This window comes from Phyllobates terribilis, unplaced genomic scaffold, assembly GCF_046119375.1.
Source record: "Phyllobates terribilis strain yellow unplaced genomic scaffold, ASM4611937v1 Scaffold_236__1_contigs__length_3049075, whole genome shotgun sequence".
NCBI classification, from domain to species: Eukaryota; Metazoa; Chordata; class Amphibia; order Anura; family Dendrobatidae; genus Phyllobates; species Phyllobates terribilis.
Window position 1 is genome coordinate 1,134,409 of NW_027362996.1, and position 21,697 is coordinate 1,156,105.

Genomic DNA, 21,697 nt, shown 5'->3' on the forward strand with positions numbered 1-21,697 from the left:
GCTGCTCGTTCCACCCCCCCCCCCCCGCCTTAATTGGTTCTCCTCCCTTCCAACGGTGTTGAGGCGGGTGGGAACAGCCGGGGGTTGAGGGTACTGTGCTAAAAGAGGTGGAGTTATGCAGATGTAAAACGCGTGGATTGCAGCAGCAGCAAGCCGAAAAGTGCAGGCATGTGAGGGATCTAGAGGTTGACAGCATGTCTTCTTAACGGGAGTCCAGGTGGCCATCTCCACAAATGGACTTTTCAGAATCCTTGGGTGGCACCGTAGTCGGAAACCAATTCTGGTTATCGCTTCTCGGCCTTTTGGCTAAGATCAAGTGTAGTATCTGTTCTTATCAGTTTAATATCTGATACGTCCCCTATCTGGGGACCATATATTAAATGGATTTTTAGAACAGGGAGATGGAAAAAGAGCTTGCTCTGTCCACTCCACGCATTGACCTGGTATTGCAGTATCTCCAGGACCGGTGCACCCCTTCTTTAATGCAGTTTCTAAAATCAGAAAGAATTGAATTCAATGCTTTTTGTTCATTTTGCTTGTTTGTCGGATTTTGGGATGGACTCTTTGGCTTTGCTTTTCTTCTCCTCATTGGATTTTTCATGTTAAAAGTTGCAGAAGCCAGATGACAAGCTCATTTTGGTTCAACTTCAGCAACTGTGCATTGCATTGCCATGTAATGTAATGTAATGCAATGCTATCTATCTAGCTCTCCCTCTATACTTCCTTTTGGATAAACAGACATATTAGGCAAGCATTTTGGAGCTTTCAACTAAATAACTACAGGTGGTGAGATAAGCTGCACAATATAATTGACCTTTCAGTATATTGTTGCACACACACCATCTATTTAGCAAATGCCCTTGTTATCAACAGCAGCCTTTTAAACTCACCTGAGCTAACAGGTATGTGAGCTGGTTACTCTGCTGCGCTTAAAATTTCTTTTTTGGTTTGCTACAATGCCTTTTCTGAAACGTTGTCTCCCTCTGCTGGAACACTGACTTCTTTCATTTAATGCCTGCAGACTATAAAAGAGAAACCAACCCAAAAAGTTTGGTTGATTAGTCTGTGGCATTCTTTTAAACTGTTGCTTATGGCGGTCTCTGTGAGCTTCTCAGTGACATTCAGCCATCCAGGTATCCCGCCTGCAGTAGACGGAATGTGGCAATGGAACGCTGGCTGCGCGTGTCATAATAGGCTCTGAGCCTTTATATACCTGCGCACAGCAGCAGCCACCTTCAGTCTGCTGCTGGACAGCCAGCAGCAGCAGCAGCAGGAGAGGTAATTAATCAGCAACCCTCCTGCTAAGGGTAGACAGCTGCTCGTTCCACCCCCCCCCCGCCTAATTGGTTCTCCTCCCTTCCAACGGTGTTGAGGCGGGTGGGAACAGCCGGGGGTTGAGGGTACTGTGCTAAAAGAGGTGGAGTTATGCAGATCTAAAACGCGTGGATTGCAGCAGCAGCAAGCCGAAAAGTGCAGGCATGTGAGGGATCTAGAGGTTGACAGCATGTCTTCTTAACGGGAGTCCAGGTGGCCATCTCCACAAATGGACTTTTCAGAATCCTTGGGTGGCACCGTAGTCGGAAACCAATTCTGGTTATCGCTTCTCGGCCTTTTGGCTAAGATCAAGTGTAGTATCTGTTCTTATCAGTTTAATATCTGATACGTCCCCTATCTGGGGACCATATATTAAATGGATTTTTAGAACAGGGAGATGGAAAAAGAGCTTGCTCTGTCCACTCCACGCATTGACCTGGTATTGCAGTATCTCCAAGACTGGTGCACCCCTTCTTTAATGCAGTTTCTAAAATCAGAAAGAATTGAATTCAATGCTTTTTGTTCATTTTGCTTGTTTGTCGGATTTTGGGATGGACTCTTTGGCTTTGCTTTTCTTCTCCTCATTGGATTTTTCATGTTAAAAGTTGCAGAAGCCAGATGACAAGCTCATTTTGGTTCAACTTCAGCAACTGTGCATTGCATTGCCATGTAATGTAATGCAATGCTATCTATCTAGCTCTCCCTCTATACTTCCTTTTGGATAAACAGACATATTAGGCAAGCATTTTGGAGCTTTCACCTAAATAACTACAGGTGGTGAGATAAGCTGCACAATATAATTGACCTTTCAGTATATTGTTGCACACACACCATCTATTTAGCAAATGCCCTTGTTATCAACAGCAGCCTTTTAAACTCACCTGAGCTAACAGGTATGTGAGCTGGTTACTCTGCTGCGCTTAAAATTTCTTTTTTGGTTTGCTACAATGCCTTTTCTGAAACGTTGTCTCCCTCTGCTGGAACACTGACTTCTTTCATTTAATGCCTGCAGACTATAAAAGAGAAACCAACCCAAAAAGTTTGGTTGATTAGTCTGTGGCATTCTTTTAAACTGTTGCTTATGGCGGTCTCTGTGAGCTTCTCAGTGACATTCAGCCATCCAGGTATCCCGCCTGCAGTAGACGGAATGTGGCAATGGAACGCTGGCTGCGCGTGTCATAATAGGCTCTGAGCCTTTATATACCTGCGCACAGCAGCAGCCACCTTCAGTCTGCTGCTGGACAGCCAGCAGCAGCAGCAGCAGGAGAGGTAATTAATCAGCAACCCTCCTGCTAAGGGTAGACAGCTGCTCGTTCCACCCCCCCCTGCCTTAATTGGTTCTCCTCCCTTCCAACGGTGTTGAGGCGGGTGGGAACAGCCGGGGGTTGAGGGTACTGTGCTAAAAGAGGTGGAGTTATGCAGATCTAAAACGCGTGGATTGCAGCAGCAGCAAGCCGAAAAGTGCAGGCATGTGAGGGATCTAGAGGTTGACAGCATGTCTTCCTAACGGGAGTCCAGGTGGCCATCTCCACAAATGGACTTTTCAGAATCCTTGGGTGGCACCGTAGTCGGAAACCAATTCTGGTTATCGCTTCTCGGCCTTTTGGCTAAGATCAAGTGTAGTATCTGTTCTTATCAGTTTAATATCTGATACGTCCCCTATCTGGGGACCATATATTAAATGGATTTTTAGAGCAGGGAGATGGAAAAAGAGCTTGCTCTGTCCACTCCACGCATTGACCTGGTATTGCAGTATCTCCAGGACCGGTGCACCCCTTCTTTAATGCAGTTTCTAAAATCAGAAAGAATTGAATTCAATGCTTTTTGTTCATTTTGCTTGTTTGTCGGATTTTGGGATGGACTCTTTGGCTTTGCTTTTCTTCTCCTCATTGGATTTTTCATGTTAAAAGTTGCAGAAGCCAGATGACAAGCTCATTTTGGTTCAACTTCAGCAACTGTGCATTGCATTGCCATGTAATGTAATGTAATGCAATGCTATCTATCTAGCTCTCCCTCTATACTTCCTTTTGGATAAACAGACATATTAGGCAAGCATTTTGGAGCTTTCACCTAAATAACTACAGGTGGTGAGATAAGCTGCACAATATAATTGACCTTTCAGTATATTGTTGCACACACACCATCTATTTAGCAAATGCCCTTGTTATCAACAGCAGCCTTTTAAACTCACCTGAGCTAACAGGTATGTGAGCTGGTTACTCTGCTGCGCTTAAAATTTCTTTTTTGGTTTGCTACAATGCCTTTTCTGAAACGTTGTCTCCCTCTGCTGGAACACTGACTTCTTTCATTTAATGCCTGCAGACTATAAAAGAGAAACCAACCCAAAAAGTTTGGTTGATTAGTCTGTGGCATTCTTTTAAACTGTTGCTTATGGCGGTCTCTGTGAGCTTCTCAGTGACATTCAGCCATCCAGGTATCCCGCCTGCAGTAGACGGAATGTGGCAATGGAACGCTGGCTGCGCGTGTCATAATAGGCTCTGAGCCTTTATATACCTGCGCACAGCAGCAGCCACCTTCAGTCTGCTGCTGGACAGCCAGCAGCAGCAGCAGCAGGAGAGGTAATTAATCAGAAACCCTCTTGCTAAGGGTAGACAGCTGCTCGTTCCACCCCCACCCCCGCCTTAATTGGTTCTCCTCCCTTCCAACGGTGTTGAGGCGGGTGGGAACAGCCGGGGGTTGAGGGTACTGTGCTAAAAGAGGTGGAGTTATGCAGATCTAAAACGCGTGGATTGCAGCAGCAGCAAGCCGAAAAGTGCAGGCATGTGAGGGATCTAGAGGTTGACAGCATGTCTTCTTAACGGGAGTCCAGGTGGCCATCTCCACAAATGGACTTTTCAGAATCCTTGGGTGGCACCGTAGTCGGAAACCAATTCTGGTTATCGCTTCTCGGCCTTTTGGCTAAGATCAAGTGTAGTATCTGTTCTTATCAGTTTAATATCTGATACGTCCCCTATCTGGGGACCATATATTAAATGGATTTTTAGAACAGGGAGATGGAAAAAGAGCTTGCTCTGTCCACTCCACGCATTGACCTGGTATTGCAGTATCTCCAGGACCGGTGCACCCCTTCTTTAATGCAGTTTCTAAAATCAGAAAGAATTGAATTCAATGCTTTTTGTTCATTTTGCTTGTTTGTCGGATTTTGGGATGGACTCTTTGGCTTTGCTTTTCTTCTCCTCATTGGATTTTTCATGTTAAAAGTTGCAGAAGCCAGATGACAAGCTCATTTTGGTTCAACTTCAGCAACTGTGCATTGCATTGCCATGTAATGTAATGTAATGCAATGCTATCTATCTAGCTCTCCCTCTATACTTCCTTTTGGATAAACAGACATATTAGGCAAGCATTTTGGAGCTTTCACCTAAATAACTACAGGTGGTGAGATAAGCTGCACAATATAATTGACCTTTCAGTATATTGTTGCACACACACCATCTATTTAGCAAATGCCCTTGTTATCAACAGCAGCCTTTTAAACTCACCTGAGCTAACAGGTATGTGAGCTGGTTACTCTGCTGCGCTTAAAATTTCTTTTTTGGTTTGCTACAATGCCTTTTCTGAAACGTTGTCTCCCTCTGCTGGAACACTGACTTCTTTCATTTAATGCCTGCAGACTATAAAAGAGAAACCAACCCAAAAAGTTTGGTTGATTAGTCTGTGGCATTCTTTTAAACTGTTGCTTATGGCGGTCTCTGTGAGCTTCTCAGTGACATTCAGCCATCCAGGTATCCCGCCTGCAGTAGACGGAATGTGGCAATGGAACGCTGGCTGCGCGTGTCATAATAGGCTCTGAGCCTTTATATACCTGCGCACAGCAGCAGCCACCTTCAGTCTGCTGCTGGACAGCCAGAAGCAGCAGCAGCAGGAGAGGTAATTAATCAGCAACCCTCCTGCTAAGGGTAGACAGCTGCTCGTTCCACCCCCCCCCCGCCTTAATTGGTTCTCCTCCCTTCCAACGGTGTTGAGGCGGGTGGGAACAGCCGGGGGTTGAGGGTACTGTGCTAAAAGAGGTGGAGTTATGCAGATCTAAAACGCGTGGATTGCAGCAGCAGCAAGCCGAAAAGTGCAGGCATGTGAGGGATCTAGAGGTTGACAGCATGTCTTCTTAACGGGAGTCCAGGTGGCCATCTCCACAAATGGACTTTTCAGAATCCTTGGGTGGCACCGTAGTCGGAAACCAATTCTGGTTATCGCTTCTCGGCCTTTTGGCTAAGATCAAGTGTAGTATCTGTTCTTATCAGTTTAATATCTGATACGTCCCCTATCTGGGGACCATATATTAAATGGATTTTTAGAGCAGGGAGATGGAAAAAGAGCTTGCTCTGTCCACTCCACGCATTGACCTGGTATTGCAGTATCTCCAGGACCGGTGCACCCCTTCTTTAATGCAGTTTCTAAAATCAGAAAGAATTGAATTCAATGCTTTTTGTTCATTTTGCTTGTTTGTCGGATTTTGGGATGGACTCTTTGGCTTTGCTTTTCTTCTCCTCATTGGATTTTTCATGTTAAAAGTTGCAGAAGCCAGATGACAAGCTCATTTTGGTTCAACTTCAGCAACTGTGCATTGCATTGCCATGTAATGTAATGTAATGCAATGCTATCTATCTAGCTCTCCCTCTATACTTCCTTTTGGATAAACAGACATATTAGGCAAGCATTTTGGAGCTTTCACCTAAATAACTACAGGTGGTGAGATAAGCTGCACAATATAATTGACCTTTCAGTATATTGTTGCACACACACCATCTATTTAGCAAATGCCCTTGTTATCAACAGCAGCCTTTTAAACTCACCTGAGCTAACAGGTATGTGAGCTGGTTACTCTGCTGCGCTTAAAATTTCTTTTTTGGTTTGCTACAATGCCTTTTCTGAAACGTTGTCTCCCTCTGCTGGAACACTGACTTCTTTCATTTAATGCCTGCAGACTATAAAAGAGAAACCAACCCAAAAAGTTTGGTTGATTAGTCTGTGGCATTCTTTTAAACTGTTGCTTATGGCGGTCTCTGTGAGCTTCTCAGTGACATTCAGCCATCCAGGTATCCCGCCTGCAGTAGACGGAATGTGGCAATGGAACGCTGGCTGCGCGTGTCATAATAGGCTCTGAGCCTTTATATACCTGCGCACAGCAGCAGCCACCTTCAGTCTGCTGCTGGACAGCCAGCAGCAGCAGCAGCAGGAGAGGTAATTAATCAGCAACCCTCCTGCTAAGGGTAGACAGCTGCTCGTTCCACCCCCCCCCCCGCCTTAATTGGTTCTCCTCCCTTCCAACGGTGTTGAGGCGGGTGGGAACAGCCGGGGGTTGAGGGTACTGTGCTAAAAGAGGTGGAGTTATGCAGATCTAAAACGCGTGGATTGCAGCAGCAGCAAGCCGAAAAGTGCAGGCATGTGAGGGATCTAGAGGTTGACAGCATGTCTTCTTAACGGGAGTCCAGGTGGCCATCTCCACAAATGGACTTTTCAGAATCCTTGGGTGGCACCGTAGTCGGAAACCAATTCTGGTTATCGCTTCTCGGCCTTTTGGCTAAGATCAAGTGTAGTATCTGTTCTTATCAGTTTAATATCTGATACGTCCCCTATCTGGGGACCATATATTAAATGGATTTTTAGAACAGGGAGATGGAAAAAGAGCTTGCTCTGTCCACTCCACGCATTGACCTGGTATTGCAGTATCTCCAGGACCGGTGCACCCCTTCTTTAATGCAGTTTCTAAAATCAGAAAGAATTGAATTCAATGCTTTTTGTTCATTTTGCTTGTTTGTCGGATTTTGGGATGCACTCTTTGGCTTTGCTTTTCTTCTCCTCATTGGATTTTTCATGTTAAAAGTTGCAGAAGCCAGATGACAAGCTCATTTTGGTTCAACTTCAGCAACTGTGCATTGCATTGCCATGTAATGTAATGTAATGCAATGCTATCTATCTAGCTCTCCCTCTATACTTCCTTTTGGATAAACAGACATATTAGGCAAGCATTTTGGAGCTTTCACCTAAATAACTACAGGTGGTGAGATAAGCTGCACAATATAATTGACCTTTCAGTATATTGTTGCACACACACCATCTATTTAGCAAATGCCCTTGTTATCAACAGCAGCCTTTTAAACTCACCTGAGCTAACAGGTATGTGAGCTGGTTACTCTGCTGCGCTTAAAATTTCTTTTTTGGTTTGCTACAATGCCTTTTCTGAAACGTTGTCTCCCTCTGCTGGAACACTGACTTCTTTCATTTAATGCCTGCAGACTATAAAAGAGAAACCAACCCAAAAAGTTTGGTTGATTAGTCTGTGGCATTCTTTTAAACTGTTGCTTATGGCGGTCTCTGTGAGCTTCTCAGTGACATTCAGCCATCCAGGTATCCCGCCTGCAGTAGACGGAATGTGGCAATGGAACGCTGGCTGCGCGTGTCATAATAGGCTCTGAGCCTTTATATACCTGCGCACAGCAGCAGCCACCTTCAGTCTGCTGCTGGACAGCCAGCAGCAGCAGCAGCAGGAGAGGTAATTAATCAGCAACCCTCCTGCTAAGGGTAGACAGCTGCTCGTTCCACCCCCCCCCCGCCTTAATTGGTTCTCCTCCCTTCCAACGGTGTTGAGGCGGGAGGGAACAGCCGGGGGTTGAGGGTACTGTGCTAAAAGAGGTGGAGTTATGCAGATCTAAAACGCGTGGATTGCAGCAGCAGCAAGCCGAAAAGTGCAGGCATGTGAGGGATCTAGAGGTTGACAGCATGTCTTCTTAACGGGAGTCCAGGTGGCCATCTCCACAAATGGACTTTTCAGAATCCTTGGGTGGCACCGTAGTCGGAAACCAATTCTGGTTATCGCTTCTCGGCCTTTTGGCTAAGATCAAGTGTAGTATCTGTTCTTATCAGTTTAATATCTGATACGTCCCCTATCTGGGGACCATATATTAAATGGATTTTTAGAACAGGGAGATGGAAAAAGAGCTTGCTCTGTCCACTCCACGCATTGACCTGGTATTGCAGTATCTCCAGGACTGGTGCACCCCTTCTTTAATGCAGTTTCTAAAATCAGAAAGAATTGAATTCAATGCTTTTTGTTCATTTTGCTTGTTTGTCGGATTTTGGGATGGACTCTTTGGCTTTGCTTTTCTTCTCCTCATTGGATTTTTCATGTTAAAAGTTGCAGAAGCCAGATGACAAGCTCATTTTGGTTCAACTTCAGCAACTGTGCATTGCATTGCCATGTAATGTAATGTAATGCAATGCTATCTATCTAGCTCTCCCTCTATACTTCCTTTTGGATAAACAGACATATTAGGCAAGCATTTTGGAGCTTTCACCTAAATAACTACAGGTGGTGAGATAAGCTGCACAATATAATTGACCTTTCAGTATATTGTTGCACACACACCATCTATTTAGCAAATGCCCTTGTTATCAACAGCAGCCTTTTAAACTCACCTGAGCTAACAGGTATGTGAGCTGGTTACTCTGCTGCGCTTAAAATTTCTTTTTTGGTTTGCTACAATGCCTTTTCTGAAACGTTGTCTCCCTCTGCTGGAACACTGACTTCTTTCATTTAATGCCTGCAGACTATAAAAGAGAAACCAACCCAAAAAGTTTGGTTGATTAGTCTGTGGCATTCTTTTAAACTGTTGCTTATGGCGGTCTCTGTGAGCTTCTCAGTGACATTCAGCCATCCAGGTATCCCGCCTGCAGTAGACGGAATGTGGCAATGGAACGCTGGCTGCGCGTGCCATAATAGGCTCTGAGCCTTTATATACCTGCGCACAGCAGCAGCCACCTTCAGTCTGCTGCTGGACAGCCAGCAGCAGCAGCAGCAGGAGAGGTAATTAATCAGCATCCCTCCTGCTAAGGGTAGACAGCTGCTCGTTCCACCCCCCCCGCCTTAATTGGTTCTCCTCCCTTCCAACGGTGTTGAGGCGGGTGGGAACAGCCGGGGGTTGAGGGTACTGTGCTAAAAGAGGTGGAGTTATGCAGATCTAAAACGCGTGGATTGCAGCAGCAGCAAGCCGAAAAGTGCAGGCATGTGAGGGATCTAGAGGTTGACAGCTTGTCTTCTTAACGGGAGTCCAGGTGGCCATCTCCACAAATGGACTTTTCAGAATCCTTGGGTGGCACCGTAGTCGGAAACCAATTCTGGTTATCGCTTCTCGGCCTTTTGGCTAAGATCAAGTGTAGTATCTGTTCTTATCAGTTTAATATCTGATACGTCCCCTATCTGTGGACCATATATTAAATGGATTTTTAGAACAGGGAGATGGAAAAAGAGCTTGCTCTGTCCACTCCACGCATTGACCTGGTATTGCAGTATCTCCAGGACCGGTGCACCCCTTCTTTAATGCAGTTTCTAAAATCAGAAAGAATTGAATTCAATGCTTTTTGTTCATTTTGCTTGTTTGTCGGATTTTGGGATGGACTCTTTGGCTTTGCTTTTCTTCTCCTCATTGGATTTTTCATGTTAAAAGTTGCAGAAGCCAGATGACAAGCTCATTTTGGTTCAACTTCAGCAACTGTGCATTGCATTGCCATGTAATGTAATGTAATGCAATGCTATCTATCTAGCTCTCCCTCTATACTTCCTTTTGGATAAACAGACATATTAGGCAAGCATTTTGGAGCTTTCACCTAAATAACTACAGGTGGTGAGATAAGCTGCACAATATAATTGACCTTTCAGTATATTGTTGCACACACACCATCTATTTAGCAAATGCCCTTGTTATCAACAGCAGCCTTTTAAACTCACCTGAGCTAACAGGTATGTGAGCTGGTTACTCTGCTGCGCTTAAAATTTCTTTTTTGGTTTGCTACAATGCCTTTTCTGAAACGTTGTCTCCCTCTGCTGGAACACTGACTTCTTTCATTTAATGCCTGCAGACTATAAAAGAGAAACCAACCCAAAAAGTTTGGTTGATTAGTCTGTGGCATTCTTTTAAACTGTTGCTTATGGCGGTCTATGTGAGCTTCTCAGTGACATTCAGCCATCCAGGTATCCCGCCTGCAGTAGACGGAATGTGGCAATGGAACGCTGGCTGCGCGTGTCATAATAGGCTCTGAGCCTTTATATACCTGCGCACAGCAGCAGCCACCTTCAGTCTGCTGCTGGACAGCCAGCAGCAGCAGCAGCAGGAGAGGTAATTAATCAGCAACCCTCCTGCTAAGGGTAGACAGCTGCTCGTTCCACCCCCCCCCCCGCCTTAATTGGTTCTCCTCCCTTCCAACGGTGTTGAGGCGGGTGGGAACAGCCGGGGGTTGAGGGTACTGTGCTAAAAGAGGTGGAGTTATGCAGATCTAAAACGCGTGGATTGCAGCAGCAGCAAGCCGAAAAGTGCAGGCATGTGAGGGATCTAGAGGTTGACAGCATGTCTTCTTAACGGGAGTCCAGGTGGCCATCTCCACAAATGGACTTTTCAGAATCCTTGGGTGGCACCGTAGTCGGAAACCAATTCTGGTTATCGCTTCTCGGCCTTTTGGCTAAGATCAAGTGTAGTATCTGTTCTTATCAGTTTAATATCTGATACGTCCCCTATCTGGGGACCATATATTAAATGGATTTTTAGAACAGGGAGATGGAAAAAGAGCTTGCTCTGTCCACTCCACGCATTGACCTGGTATTGCAGTATCTCCAGGACCGGTGCACCCCTTCTTTAATGCAGTTTCTAAAATCAGAAAGAATTGAATTCAATGCTTTTTGTTCATTTTGCTTGTTTGTCAGATTTTGGGATGGACTCTTTGGCTTTGCTTTTCTTCTCCTCATTGGATTTTTCATGTTAAAAGTTGCAGAAGCCAGATGACAAGCTCATTTTGGTTCAACTTCAGCAACTGTGCATTGCATTGCCATGTAATGTAATGTAATGCAATGCTATCTATCTAGCTCTCCCTCTATACTTCCTTTTGGATAAACAGACATATTAGGCAAGCATTTTGGAGCTTTCACCTAAATAACTACAGGTGGTGAGATAAGCTGCACAATATAATTGACCTTTCAGTATATTGTTGCACACACACCATCTATTTAGCAAATGCCCTTGTTATCAACAGCAGCCTTTTAAACTCACCTGAGCTAACAGGTATGTGAGCTGGTTACTCTGCTGCGCTTAAAATTTCTTTTTTGGTTTGCTACAATGCCTTTTCTGAAACGTTGTCTCCCTCTGCTGGAACACTGACTTCTTTCATTTAATGCCTGCAGACTATAAAAGAGAAACCAACCCAAAAAGTTTGGTTGATTAGTCTGTGGCATTCTTTTAAACTGTTGCTTATGGCGGTCTCTGTGAGCTTCTCAGTGACATTCAGCCATCCAGGTATCCCGCCTGCAGTAGACGGAATGTGGCAATGGAACGCTGGCTGCGCGTGTCATAATAGGCTCTGAGCCTTTATATACCTGCGCACAGCAGCAGCCACCTTCAGTCTGCTGCTGGACAGCCAGCAGCAGCAGCAGCAGGAGAGGTAATTAATCAGCAACCCTCCTGCTAAGGGTAGACAGCTGCTCGTTCCACCCCCCCCCCGCCTTAATTGGTTCTCCTCCCTTCCAACGGTGTTGAGGCGGGTGGGAACAGCCGGGGGTTGAGGGTACTGTGCTAAAAGAGGTGGAGTTATGCAGATCTAAAACGCGTGGATTGCAGCAGCAGCAAGCCGAAAAGTGCAGGCATGTGAGGGATCTAGAGGTTGACAGCATGTCTTCTTAACGGGAGTCCAGGTGGCCATCTCCACAAATGGACTTTTCAGAATCCTTGGGTGGCACCGTAGTCGGAAACCAATTCTGGTTATCGCTTCTCGGCCTTTTGGCTAAGATCAAGTGTAGTATCTGTTCTTATCAGTTTAATATCTGATACGTCCCCTATCTGGGGACCATATATTAAATGGATTTTTAGAACAGGGAGATGGAAAAAGAGCTTGCTCTGTCCACTCCACGCATTGACCTGGTATTGCAGTATCTCCAGGACCGGTGCACCCCTTCTTTAATGCAGTTTCTAAAATCAGAAAGAATTGAATTCAATGCTTTTTGTTCATTTTGCTTGTTTGTCGGATTTTGGGATGGACTCTTTGGCTTTGCTTTTCTTCTCCTCATTGGATTTTTCATGTTAAAAGTTGCAGAAGCCAGATGACAAGCTCATTTTGGTTCAACTTCAGCAACTGTGCATTGCATTGCCATGTAATGTAATGTAATGCAATGCTATCTATCTAGCTCTCCCTCTATACTTCCTTTTGGATAAACAGACATATTAGGCAAGCATTTTGGAGCTTTCACCTAAATAACTACAGGTGGTGAGATAAGCTGCACAATATAATTGACCTTTCAGTATATTGTTGCACACACACCATCTATTTAGCAAATGCCCTTGTTATCAACAGCAGCCTTTTAAACTCACCTGAGCTAACAGGTATGTGAGCTGGTTACTCTGCTGCGCTTAAAATTTCTTTTTTGGTTTGCTACAATGCCTTTTCTGAAACGTTGTCTCCCTCTGCTGGAACACTGACTTCTTTCATTTAATGCCTGCAGACTATAAAAGAGAAACCAACCCAAAAAGTTTGGTTGATTAGTCTGTGGCATTCTTTTAAACTGTTGCTTATGGCGGTCTCTGTGAGCTTCTCAGTGACATTCAGCCATCCAGGTATCCCGCCTGCAGTAGACGGAATGTGGCAATGGAACGCTGGCTGCGCGTGTCATAATAGGCTCTGAGCCTTTATATACCTGCGCACAGCAGCAGCCACCTTCAGTCTGCTGCTGGACAGCCAGCAGCAGCAGCAGCAGGAGAGGTAATTAATCAGCAACCCTCCTGCTAAGGGTAGACAGCTGCTCGTTCCACCCCCCCCCCCCCGCCTTAATTGGTTCTTCTCCCTTCCAACGGTGTTGAGGCGGGTGGGAACAGCCGGGGGTTGAGGGTACTGTGCTAAAAGAGGTGGAGTTATGCAGATCTAAAACGCGTGGATTGCAGCAGCAGCAAGCCGAAAAGTGCAGGCATGTGAGGGATCTAGAGGTTGACAGCATGTCTTCTTAACGGGAGTCCAGGTGGCCATCTCCACAAATGGACTTTTCAGAATCCTTGGGTGGCACCGTAGTCGGAAACCAATTCTGGTTATCGCTTCTCGGCCTTTTGGCTAAGATCAAGTGTAGTATCTGTTCTTATCAGTTTAATATCTGATACGTCCCCTATCTGGGGACCATATATTAAATGGATTTTTAGAACAGGGAGATGGAAAAAGAGCTTGCTCTGTCCACTCCACGCATTGACCTGGTATTGCAGTATCTCCAGGACCGGTGCACCCCTTCTTTAATGCAGTTTCTAAAATCAGAAAGAATTGAATTCAATGCTTTTTGTTCATTTTGCTTGTTTGTCGGATTTTGGGATGGACTCTTTGGCTTTGCTTTTCTTCTCCTCATTGGATTTTTCATGTTAAAAGTTGCAGAAGCCAGATGACAAGCTCATTTTGGTTCAACTTCAGCAACTGTGCATTGCATTGCCATGTAATGTAATGTAATGCAATGCTATCTATCTAGCTCTCCCTCTATACTTCCTTTTGGATAAACAGACATATTAGGCAAGCATTTTGGAGCTTTCACCTAAATAACTACAGGTGGTGAGATAAGCTGCACAATATAATTGACCTTTCAGTATATTGTTGCACACACACCATCTATTTAGCAAATGCCCTTGTTATCAACAGCAGCCTTTTAAACTCACCTGAGCTAACAGGTATGTGAGCTGGTTACTCTGCTGCGCTTAAAATTTCTTTTTTGGTTTGCTACAATGCCTTTTCTGAAACGTTGTCTCCCTCTGCTGGAACACTGACTTCTTTCATTTAATGCCTGCAGACTATAAAAGAGAAACCAACCCAAAAAGTTTGGTTGATTAGTCTGTGGCATTCTTTTAAACTGTTGCTTATGGCGGTCTCTGTGAGCTTCTCAGTGACATTCAGCCATCCAGGTATCCCGCCTGCAGTAGACGGAATGTGGCAATGGAACGCTGGCTGCGCGTGTCATAATAGGCTCTGAGCCTTTATATACCTGCGCACAGCAGCAGCCACCTTCAGTCTGCTGCTGGACAGCCAGCAGCAGCAGCAGCAGGAGAGGTAATTAATCAGCAACCCTCCTGCTAAGGGTAGACAGCTGCTCGTTCCACCCCCCCCCCCCGCCTTAATTGGTTCTCCTCCCTTCCAACGGTGTTGAGGCGGGTGGGAACAGCCGGGGGTTGAGGGTACTGTGCTAAAAGAGGTGGAGTTATGCAGATCTAAAACGCGTGGATTGCAGCAGCAGCAAGCCGAAAAGTGCAGGCATGTGAGGGATCTAGAGGTTGACAGCATGTCTTCTTAACGGGAGTCCAGGTGGCCATCTCCACAAATGGACTTTTCAGAATCCTTGGGTGGCACCGTAGTCGGAAACCAATTCTGGTTATCGCTTCTCGGCCTTTTGGCTAAGATCAAGTGTAGTATCTGTTCTTATCAGTTTAATATCTGATACGTCCCCTATCTGGGGACCATATATTAAATGGATTTTTAGAACAGGGAGATGGAAAAAGAGCTTGCTCTGTCCACTCCACGCATTGACCTGGTATTGCAGTATCTCCAGGACCGGTGCACCCCTTCTTTAATGCAGTTTCTAAAATCAGAAAGAATTGAATTCAATGCTTTTTGTTCATTTTGCTTGTTTGTCGGATTTTGGGATGGACTCTTTGGCTTTGCTTTTCTTCTCCTCATTGGATTTTTCATGTTAAAAGTTGCAGAAGCCAGATGACAAGCTCATTTTGGTTCAACTTCAGCAACTGTGCATTGCATTGCCATGTAATGTAATGTAATGCAATGCTATCTATCTAGCTCTCCCTCTATACTTCCTTTTGGATAAACAGACATATTAGGCAAGCATTTTGGAGCTTTCACCTAAATAACTACAGGTGGTGAGATAAGCTGCACAATATAATTGACCTTTCAGTATATTGTTGCACACACACCATCTATTTAGCAAATGCCCTTGTTATCAACAGCAGCCTTTTAAACTCACCTGAGCTAACAGGTATGTGAGCTGGTTACTCTGCTGCGCTTAAAATTTCTTTTTTGGTTTGCTACAATGCCTTTTCTGAAACGTTGTCTCCCTCTGCTGGAACACTGACTTCTTTCATTTAATGCCTGCAGACTATAAAAGAGAAACCAACCCAAAAAGTTTGGTTGATTAGTCTGTGGCATTCTTTTAAACTGTTGCTTATGGCGGTCTCTGTGAGCTTCTCAGTGACATTCAGCCATCCAGGTATCCCGCCTGCAGTAGACGGAATGTGGCAATGGAACGCTGGCTGCGCGTGTCATAATAGGCTCTGAGCCTTTATATACCTGCGCACAGCAGCAGCCACCTTCAGTCTGCTGCTGGACAGCCAGCAGCAGCAGCAGCAGGAGAGATAATTAATCAGCAACCCTCCTGCTAAGGGTAGACAGCTGCTCGTTCCACCCCCCCCCCCGCCTTAATTGGTTCTCCTCCCTTCCAACGGTGTTGAGGCGGGTGGGAACAGCCGGGGGTTGAGGGTACTGTGCTAAAAGAGGTGGAGTTATGCAGATCTAAAACGCGTGGATTGCAGCAGCAGCAAGCCGAAAAGTGCAGGCATGTGAGGGATCTAGAGGTTGACAGCATGTCTTCTTAACGGGAGTCCAGGTGGCCATCTCCACAAATGGACTTTTCAGAATCCTTGGGTGGCACCGTAGTCGGAAACCAATTCTGGTTATCGCTTCTCGGCCTTTTGGCTAAGATCAAGTGTAGTATCTGTTCTTATCAGTTTAATATCTGATACGTCCCCTATCTGGGGACCATATATTAAATGGATTTTTAGAACAGGGAGATGGAAAAAGAGCTTGCTCTGTCCACTCCACGCATTGACCTGGTATTGCAGTATCTCCAGGACCGGTGCACCCCTTCTTTAATGCAGTTTCTAAAATCAGAAAGAATTGAATTCAATGCTTTTTGTTCATTTTGCTTGTTTGTCGGATTTTGGGATGGACTCTTTGGCTTTGCTTTTCTTCTCCTCATTGGATTTTTCATGTTAAAAGTTGCAGAAGCCAGATGACAAGCTCATTTTGGTTCAACTTCAGCAACTGTGCATTGCATTGCCATGTAATGTAATGTAATGCAATGCTATCTATCTAGCTCTCCCTCTATACTTCCTTTTGGATAAACAGACATATTAGGCAAGCATTTTGGAGCTTTCACCTAAATAACTACAGGTGGTGAGATAAGCTGCACAATATAATTGACCTTTCAGTATATTGTTGCACACACACCATCTATTTAGCAAATGCCCTTGTTATCAACAGCAGCCTTTTAAACTCACCTGAGCTAACAGGTATGTGAGCTGGTTACTCTGCTGCGCTTAAAATTTCTTTTTTGGTTTGCTACAATGCCTTTTCTGAAACGTTGTCTCCCTCTGCTGGAACACTGACTTCTTTCATTTAATGCCTGCAGACTATAAAAGAGAAACCAACCCAAAAAGTTTGGTTGATTAGTCTGTGGCATTCTTTTAAACTGTTGCTTATGGCGGTCTCTGTGAGCTTCTCAGTGACATTCAGCCATCCAGGTATCCCGCCTGCAGTAGACGGAATGTGGCAATGGAACGCTGGCTGCGCGTGTCATAATAGGCTCTGAGCCTTTATATACCTGCGCACAGCAGCAGCCACCTTCAGTCTGCTGCTGGACAGCCAGCAGCAGCAGCAGCAGGAGAGGTAATTAATCAGCAACCCTCCTGCTAAGGGTAGACAGCTGCTCGTTCCACCCCCCCCCCGCCTTAATTGGTTCTCCTCCCTTCCAACGGTGTTGAGGCGGGTGGGAACAGCCGGGGATTGAGGGTACTGTGCTAAAAGAGGTGGAGTTATGCAGATCTAAAACGCGTGGATTGCAGCAGCAGCAAGCCGAAAAGTGCAGGCATGTGAGGGATCTAGAGGTTGACAGCATGTCTTCTTAACGGGAGTCCAGGTGGCCATCTCCACAAATGGACTTTTCAGAATCCTTGGGTGGCACCGTAGTCGGAAACCAATTCTGGTTATCGCTTCTCTGCCTTTTGGCTAAGATCAAGTGTAGTATCTGTTCTTATCAGTTTAATATCTGATACGTCCCCTATCTGGGGACCATATATTAAATGGATTTTTAGAACAGGGAGATGGAAAAAGAGCTTGCTCTGTCCACTCCACGCATTGACCTGGTATTGCAGTATCTCCAGGACCGGTGCACCCCTTCTTTAATGCAGTTTCTAAAATCAGAAAGAATTGAATTCAATGCTTTTTGTTCATTTTGCTTGTTTGTCGGATTTTGGGATGGACTCTTTGGCTTTGCTTTTCTTCTCCTCATTGGATTTTTCATGTTAAAAGTTGCAGAAGCCAGATGACAAGCTCATTTTGGTTCAACTTCAGCAACTGTGCATTGCATTGCCATGTAATGTAATGTAATGCAATGCTATCTATCTAGCTCTCCCTCTATACTTCCTTTTGGATAAACAGACATATTAGGCAAGCATTTTGGAGCTTTCACCTAAATAACTACAGGTGGTGAGATAAGCTGCACAATATAATTGACCTTTCAGTATATTGTTGCACACACACCATCTATTTAGCAAATGCCCTTGTTATCAACAGCAGCCTTTTAAACTCACCTGAGCTAACAGGTATGTGAGCTGGTTACTCTGCTGCGCTTAAAATTTCTTTTTTGGTTTGCTACAATGCCTTTTCTGAAACGTTGTCTCCCTCTGCTGGAACACTGACTTCATTCATTTAATGCCTGCAGACTATAAAAGAGAAGCCAACCCAAAAAGTTTGGTTGATTAGTCTGTGGCATTCTTTTAAACTGTTGCTTATGGCGGTCTCTGTGAGCTTCTCAGTGACATTCAGCCATCCAGGTATCCCGCCTGCAGTAGACGGAATGTGGCAATGGAACGCTGGCTGCGCGTGTCATAATAGGCTCTGAGCCTTTATATACCTGCGCACAGCAGCAGCCACCTTCAGTCTGCTGCTGGACAGCCAGCAGCAGCAGCAGCAGGAGAGGTAATTAATCAGCAACCCTCCTGCTAAGGGTAGACAGCTGCTCGTTCCACCCCCCCCCCCCCCCGCCTTAATTGGTTCTCCTCCCTTCCAACGGTGTTGAGGCGGGTGGGAACAGCCGGGGGTTGAGGGTACTGTGCTAAAAGAGGTGGAGTTATGCAGATCTAAAACGCGTGGATTGCAGCAGCAGCAAGCCGAAAAGTGCAGGCATGTGAGGGATCTAGAGGTTGACAGCATGTCTTCTTAACGGGAGTCCAGGTGGCCATCTCCACAAATGGACTTTTCAGAATCCTTGGGTGGCACCGTAGTCGTAAACCAATTCTGGTTATCGCTTCTCGGCCTTTTGGCTAAGATCAAGTGTAGTATCTGTTCTTATCAGTTTAATATCTGATACGTCCCCTATCTGGGGACCATATATTAAATGGATTTTTAGAACAGGGAGATGGAAAAAGAGCTTGCTCTGTCCACTCCACGCATTGACCTGGTATTGCAGTATCTCCAGGACCGGTGCACCCCTTCTTTAATGCAGTTTCTAAAATCAGAAAGAATTGAATTCAATGCTTTTTGTTCATTTTGCTTGTTTGTCGGATTTTGGGATGGACTCTTTGGCTTTGCTTTTCTTCTCCTCATTGGATTTTTCATGTTAAAAGTTGCAGAAGCCAGATGACAAGCTCATTTTGGTTCAACTTCAGCAACTGTGCATTGCATTGCCATGTAATGTAATGTAATGCAATGCTATCTATCTAGCTCTCCCTCTATACTTCCTTTTGGATAAACAGACATATTAGGCAAGCATTTTGGAGCTTTCACCTAAATAACTACAGGTGGTGAGATAAGCTGCACAATATAACTGACCTTTCAGTATATTGTTGCACACACACCATCTATTTAGCAAATGCCCTTGTTATCAACAGCAGCCTTTTAAACTCACCTGAGCTAACAGGTATGTGAGCTGGTTACTCTGCTGCGCTTAAAATTTCTTTTTTGGTTTGCTACAATGCCTTTTCTGAAACGTTGTCTCCCTCTGCTGGAACACTGACTTCATTCATTTAATGCCTGCAGACTATAAAAGAGAAGCCAACCCAAAAAGTTTGGTTGATTAGTCTGTGGCATTCTTTTAAACTGTTGCTTATGGCGGTCTCTGTGAGCTTCTCAGTGACATTCAGCCATCCAGGTATCCCGCCTGCAGTAGACGGAATGTGGCAATGGAACGCTGGCTGCGCGTGTCATAATAGGCTCTGAGCCTTTATATACCTGCGCACAGCAGCAGCCACCTTCAGTCTGCTGCTGGACAGCCAGCAGCAGCAGCAGCAGGAGAGGTAATTAATCAGCAACCCTCCTGCTAAGGGTAGACAGCTGCTCGATCCACCCCCCCCCCCCCGCCTTAATTGGTTCTCCTCCCTTCCAACGGTGTTGAGGCGGGTGGGAACAGCCGGGGGTTGAGTGTACTGTGCTAAAAGAGGTGGAGTTATGCAGATCTAAAACGCGTGGATTGCAGCAGCAGCAAGCCGAAAAGTGCAGGCATGTGAGGGATCTAGAGGTTGACAGCATGTCTTCTTAACGGGAGTCCAGGTGGCCATCTCCACAAATGGACTTTTCAGAATCCTTGGGTGGCACCGTAGTCGTAAACCAATTCTGGTTATCGCTTCTCGGCCTTTTGGCTAAGATCAAGTGTAGTATCTGTTCTTATCAGTTTAATATCTGATACGTCCCCTATCTGGGGACCATATATTAAATGGATTTTTAGAACAGGGAGATGGAAAAAGAGCTTGCTCTGTCCACTCCACGCATTGACCTGGTATTGCAGTATCTCCAGGACCGGTGCACCCCTTCTTTAATGCAGTTTCTAAAATCAGAAAGAATTGAATTCAATGCTTTTTGTTCATTTTGCTTGTTTGTCGGATTTTGGGATGGACTCTTTGGCTTTGCTTTTCTTCTCCTCATTGGATTTTTCATGTTAAAAGTTGCAGAAGCCAGATGACAAGCTCATTTTGGTTCAACTTCAGCAACTGTGCATTGCATTGCCATGTAATGTAATGTAATGCAATGCTATCTATCTAGCTCTCCCTCTATACTTCCTTTTGGATAAACAGACATATTAGGCAAGCATTTTGGAGCTTTCACCTAAATAACTACAGGTGGTGAGATAAGCTGCACAATATAATTGACCTTTCAGTATATTGTTGCACACACACCATCTATTTAGCAAATGCCCTTGTTATCAACAGCAGCCTTTTAAACTCACCTGAGCTAACAGGTATGTGAGCTGGTTACTCTGCTGAGCTTAAAATTTCTTTTTTGGTTTGCTACAATGCCTTTTCTGAAACGTTGTCTCCCTCTGCTGGAACACTGACTTCTTTCATTTAATGCCTGCAGACTATAAAAGAGAAACCAACCCAAAAAGTTTGGTTGATTAGTCTGTGGCATTCTTTTAAACTGTTGCTTATGGCGGTCTCTGTGAGCTTCTCAGTGACATTCAGCCATCCAGGTATCCCGCCTGCAGTAGACGGAATGTGGCAATGGAACGCTGGCTGCGCGTGTCATAATAGGCTCTGAGCCTTTATATACCTGCGCACAGCAGCAGCCACCTTCAGTCTGCTGCTGGACAGCCAGCAGCAGCAGCAGCAGGAGAGGTAATTAATCAGCAACCCTCCTGCTAAGGGTAGACAGCTGCTCGTTCCACCCCCCCCCCCCCCCGCCTTAATTGGTTCTCCTCCCTTCCAACGGTGTTGAGGCGGGTGGGAACAGCCGGGGGTTGAGGGTACTGTGCTAAAAGAGGTGGAGTTATGCAGATCTAAAACGCGTGGATTGCAGCAGCAGCAAGCCGAAAAGTGCAGGCATGTGAGGGATCTAGAGGTTGACAGCATGTCTTCTTAACGGGAGTCCAGGTGGCCATCTCCACAAATGGACTTTTCAGAATCCTTGGGTGGCACCGTAGTTGGAAACCAATTCTGGTTATCGCTTCTCGGCCTTTTGGCTAAGATCAAGTGTAGTATCTGTTCTTATCAGTTTAATATCTGATACGTCCCCTATCTGGGGACCATATATTAAATGGATTTTTAGAACAGGGAGATGGAAAAAGAGCTTGCTCTGTCCACTCCACGCATTGACCTGGTATTGCAGTATCTCCAGGACCGGTGCACCCCTTCTTTAATGCAGTTTCTAAAATCAGAAAGAATTGAATTCAATGCTTTTTGTTCATTTTGCTTGTTTGTCGGATTTTGGGATGGACTCTTTGGCTTTGCTTTTCTTCTCCTCATTGGATTTTTCATGTTAAAAGTTGCAGAAGCCAGATGACAAGCTCATTTTGGTTCAACTTCAGCAACTGTGCATTGCATTGCCATGTAATGTAATGTAATGCAATGCTATCTATCTAGCT

The 21,697-nt window shown here is 45.2% G+C and overlaps 17 non-coding genes across 17 annotated transcripts; all 17 read left to right on the forward strand.

The window, feature by feature from the left end:
- The first annotated feature begins 286 nt into the window (after positions 1-286).
- Positions 287-477, forward strand: LOC141215303 (U2 spliceosomal RNA). Its single transcript, XR_012284373.1, has one exon. It is a non-coding gene; the product is annotated as a U2 spliceosomal RNA (small nuclear RNA).
- A 1,119-nt stretch (positions 478-1,596) lies between these two features.
- Positions 1,597-1,787, forward strand: LOC141216608 (U2 spliceosomal RNA). Its single transcript, XR_012285635.1, has one exon. It is a non-coding gene; the product is annotated as a U2 spliceosomal RNA (small nuclear RNA).
- Positions 1,788-2,901: 1,114 nt separating this feature from the next.
- LOC141216280 (U2 spliceosomal RNA) lies at positions 2,902-3,092 on the forward strand. The gene has a single exon (XR_012285320.1). It is a non-coding gene; the product is annotated as a U2 spliceosomal RNA (small nuclear RNA).
- A 1,121-nt stretch (positions 3,093-4,213) lies between these two features.
- On the forward strand, positions 4,214-4,404 carry LOC141215304 (U2 spliceosomal RNA). The gene has a single exon (XR_012284374.1). It is a non-coding gene; the product is annotated as a U2 spliceosomal RNA (small nuclear RNA).
- Positions 4,405-5,524: 1,120 nt separating this feature from the next.
- On the forward strand, positions 5,525-5,715 carry LOC141216281 (U2 spliceosomal RNA). Its single transcript, XR_012285321.1, has one exon. It is a non-coding gene; the product is annotated as a U2 spliceosomal RNA (small nuclear RNA).
- Positions 5,716-6,836: 1,121 nt separating this feature from the next.
- Positions 6,837-7,027, forward strand: LOC141215305 (U2 spliceosomal RNA). Its single transcript, XR_012284375.1, has one exon. It is a non-coding gene; the product is annotated as a U2 spliceosomal RNA (small nuclear RNA).
- A 1,120-nt stretch (positions 7,028-8,147) lies between these two features.
- LOC141216388 (U2 spliceosomal RNA) lies at positions 8,148-8,338 on the forward strand. Its single transcript, XR_012285423.1, has one exon. It is a non-coding gene; the product is annotated as a U2 spliceosomal RNA (small nuclear RNA).
- Positions 8,339-9,456: 1,118 nt separating this feature from the next.
- Positions 9,457-9,647, forward strand: LOC141216599 (U2 spliceosomal RNA). Its single transcript, XR_012285626.1, has one exon. It is a non-coding gene; the product is annotated as a U2 spliceosomal RNA (small nuclear RNA).
- A 1,121-nt stretch (positions 9,648-10,768) lies between these two features.
- LOC141215306 (U2 spliceosomal RNA) lies at positions 10,769-10,959 on the forward strand. Its single transcript, XR_012284376.1, has one exon. It is a non-coding gene; the product is annotated as a U2 spliceosomal RNA (small nuclear RNA).
- A 1,120-nt stretch (positions 10,960-12,079) lies between these two features.
- LOC141215307 (U2 spliceosomal RNA) lies at positions 12,080-12,270 on the forward strand. The gene has a single exon (XR_012284377.1). It is a non-coding gene; the product is annotated as a U2 spliceosomal RNA (small nuclear RNA).
- A 1,123-nt stretch (positions 12,271-13,393) lies between these two features.
- LOC141215308 (U2 spliceosomal RNA) lies at positions 13,394-13,584 on the forward strand. The gene has a single exon (XR_012284378.1). It is a non-coding gene; the product is annotated as a U2 spliceosomal RNA (small nuclear RNA).
- A 1,122-nt stretch (positions 13,585-14,706) lies between these two features.
- Positions 14,707-14,897, forward strand: LOC141215310 (U2 spliceosomal RNA). The gene has a single exon (XR_012284380.1). It is a non-coding gene; the product is annotated as a U2 spliceosomal RNA (small nuclear RNA).
- A 1,121-nt stretch (positions 14,898-16,018) lies between these two features.
- On the forward strand, positions 16,019-16,209 carry LOC141215311 (U2 spliceosomal RNA). The gene has a single exon (XR_012284381.1). It is a non-coding gene; the product is annotated as a U2 spliceosomal RNA (small nuclear RNA).
- A 1,120-nt stretch (positions 16,210-17,329) lies between these two features.
- LOC141216345 (U2 spliceosomal RNA) lies at positions 17,330-17,520 on the forward strand. Its single transcript, XR_012285381.1, has one exon. It is a non-coding gene; the product is annotated as a U2 spliceosomal RNA (small nuclear RNA).
- A 1,125-nt stretch (positions 17,521-18,645) lies between these two features.
- Positions 18,646-18,836, forward strand: LOC141215312 (U2 spliceosomal RNA). The gene has a single exon (XR_012284382.1). It is a non-coding gene; the product is annotated as a U2 spliceosomal RNA (small nuclear RNA).
- A 1,123-nt stretch (positions 18,837-19,959) lies between these two features.
- LOC141215313 (U2 spliceosomal RNA) lies at positions 19,960-20,150 on the forward strand. Its single transcript, XR_012284383.1, has one exon. It is a non-coding gene; the product is annotated as a U2 spliceosomal RNA (small nuclear RNA).
- Positions 20,151-21,275: 1,125 nt separating this feature from the next.
- Positions 21,276-21,466, forward strand: LOC141215314 (U2 spliceosomal RNA). Its single transcript, XR_012284384.1, has one exon. It is a non-coding gene; the product is annotated as a U2 spliceosomal RNA (small nuclear RNA).
- Positions 21,467-21,697: the final 231 nt, after the last annotated feature.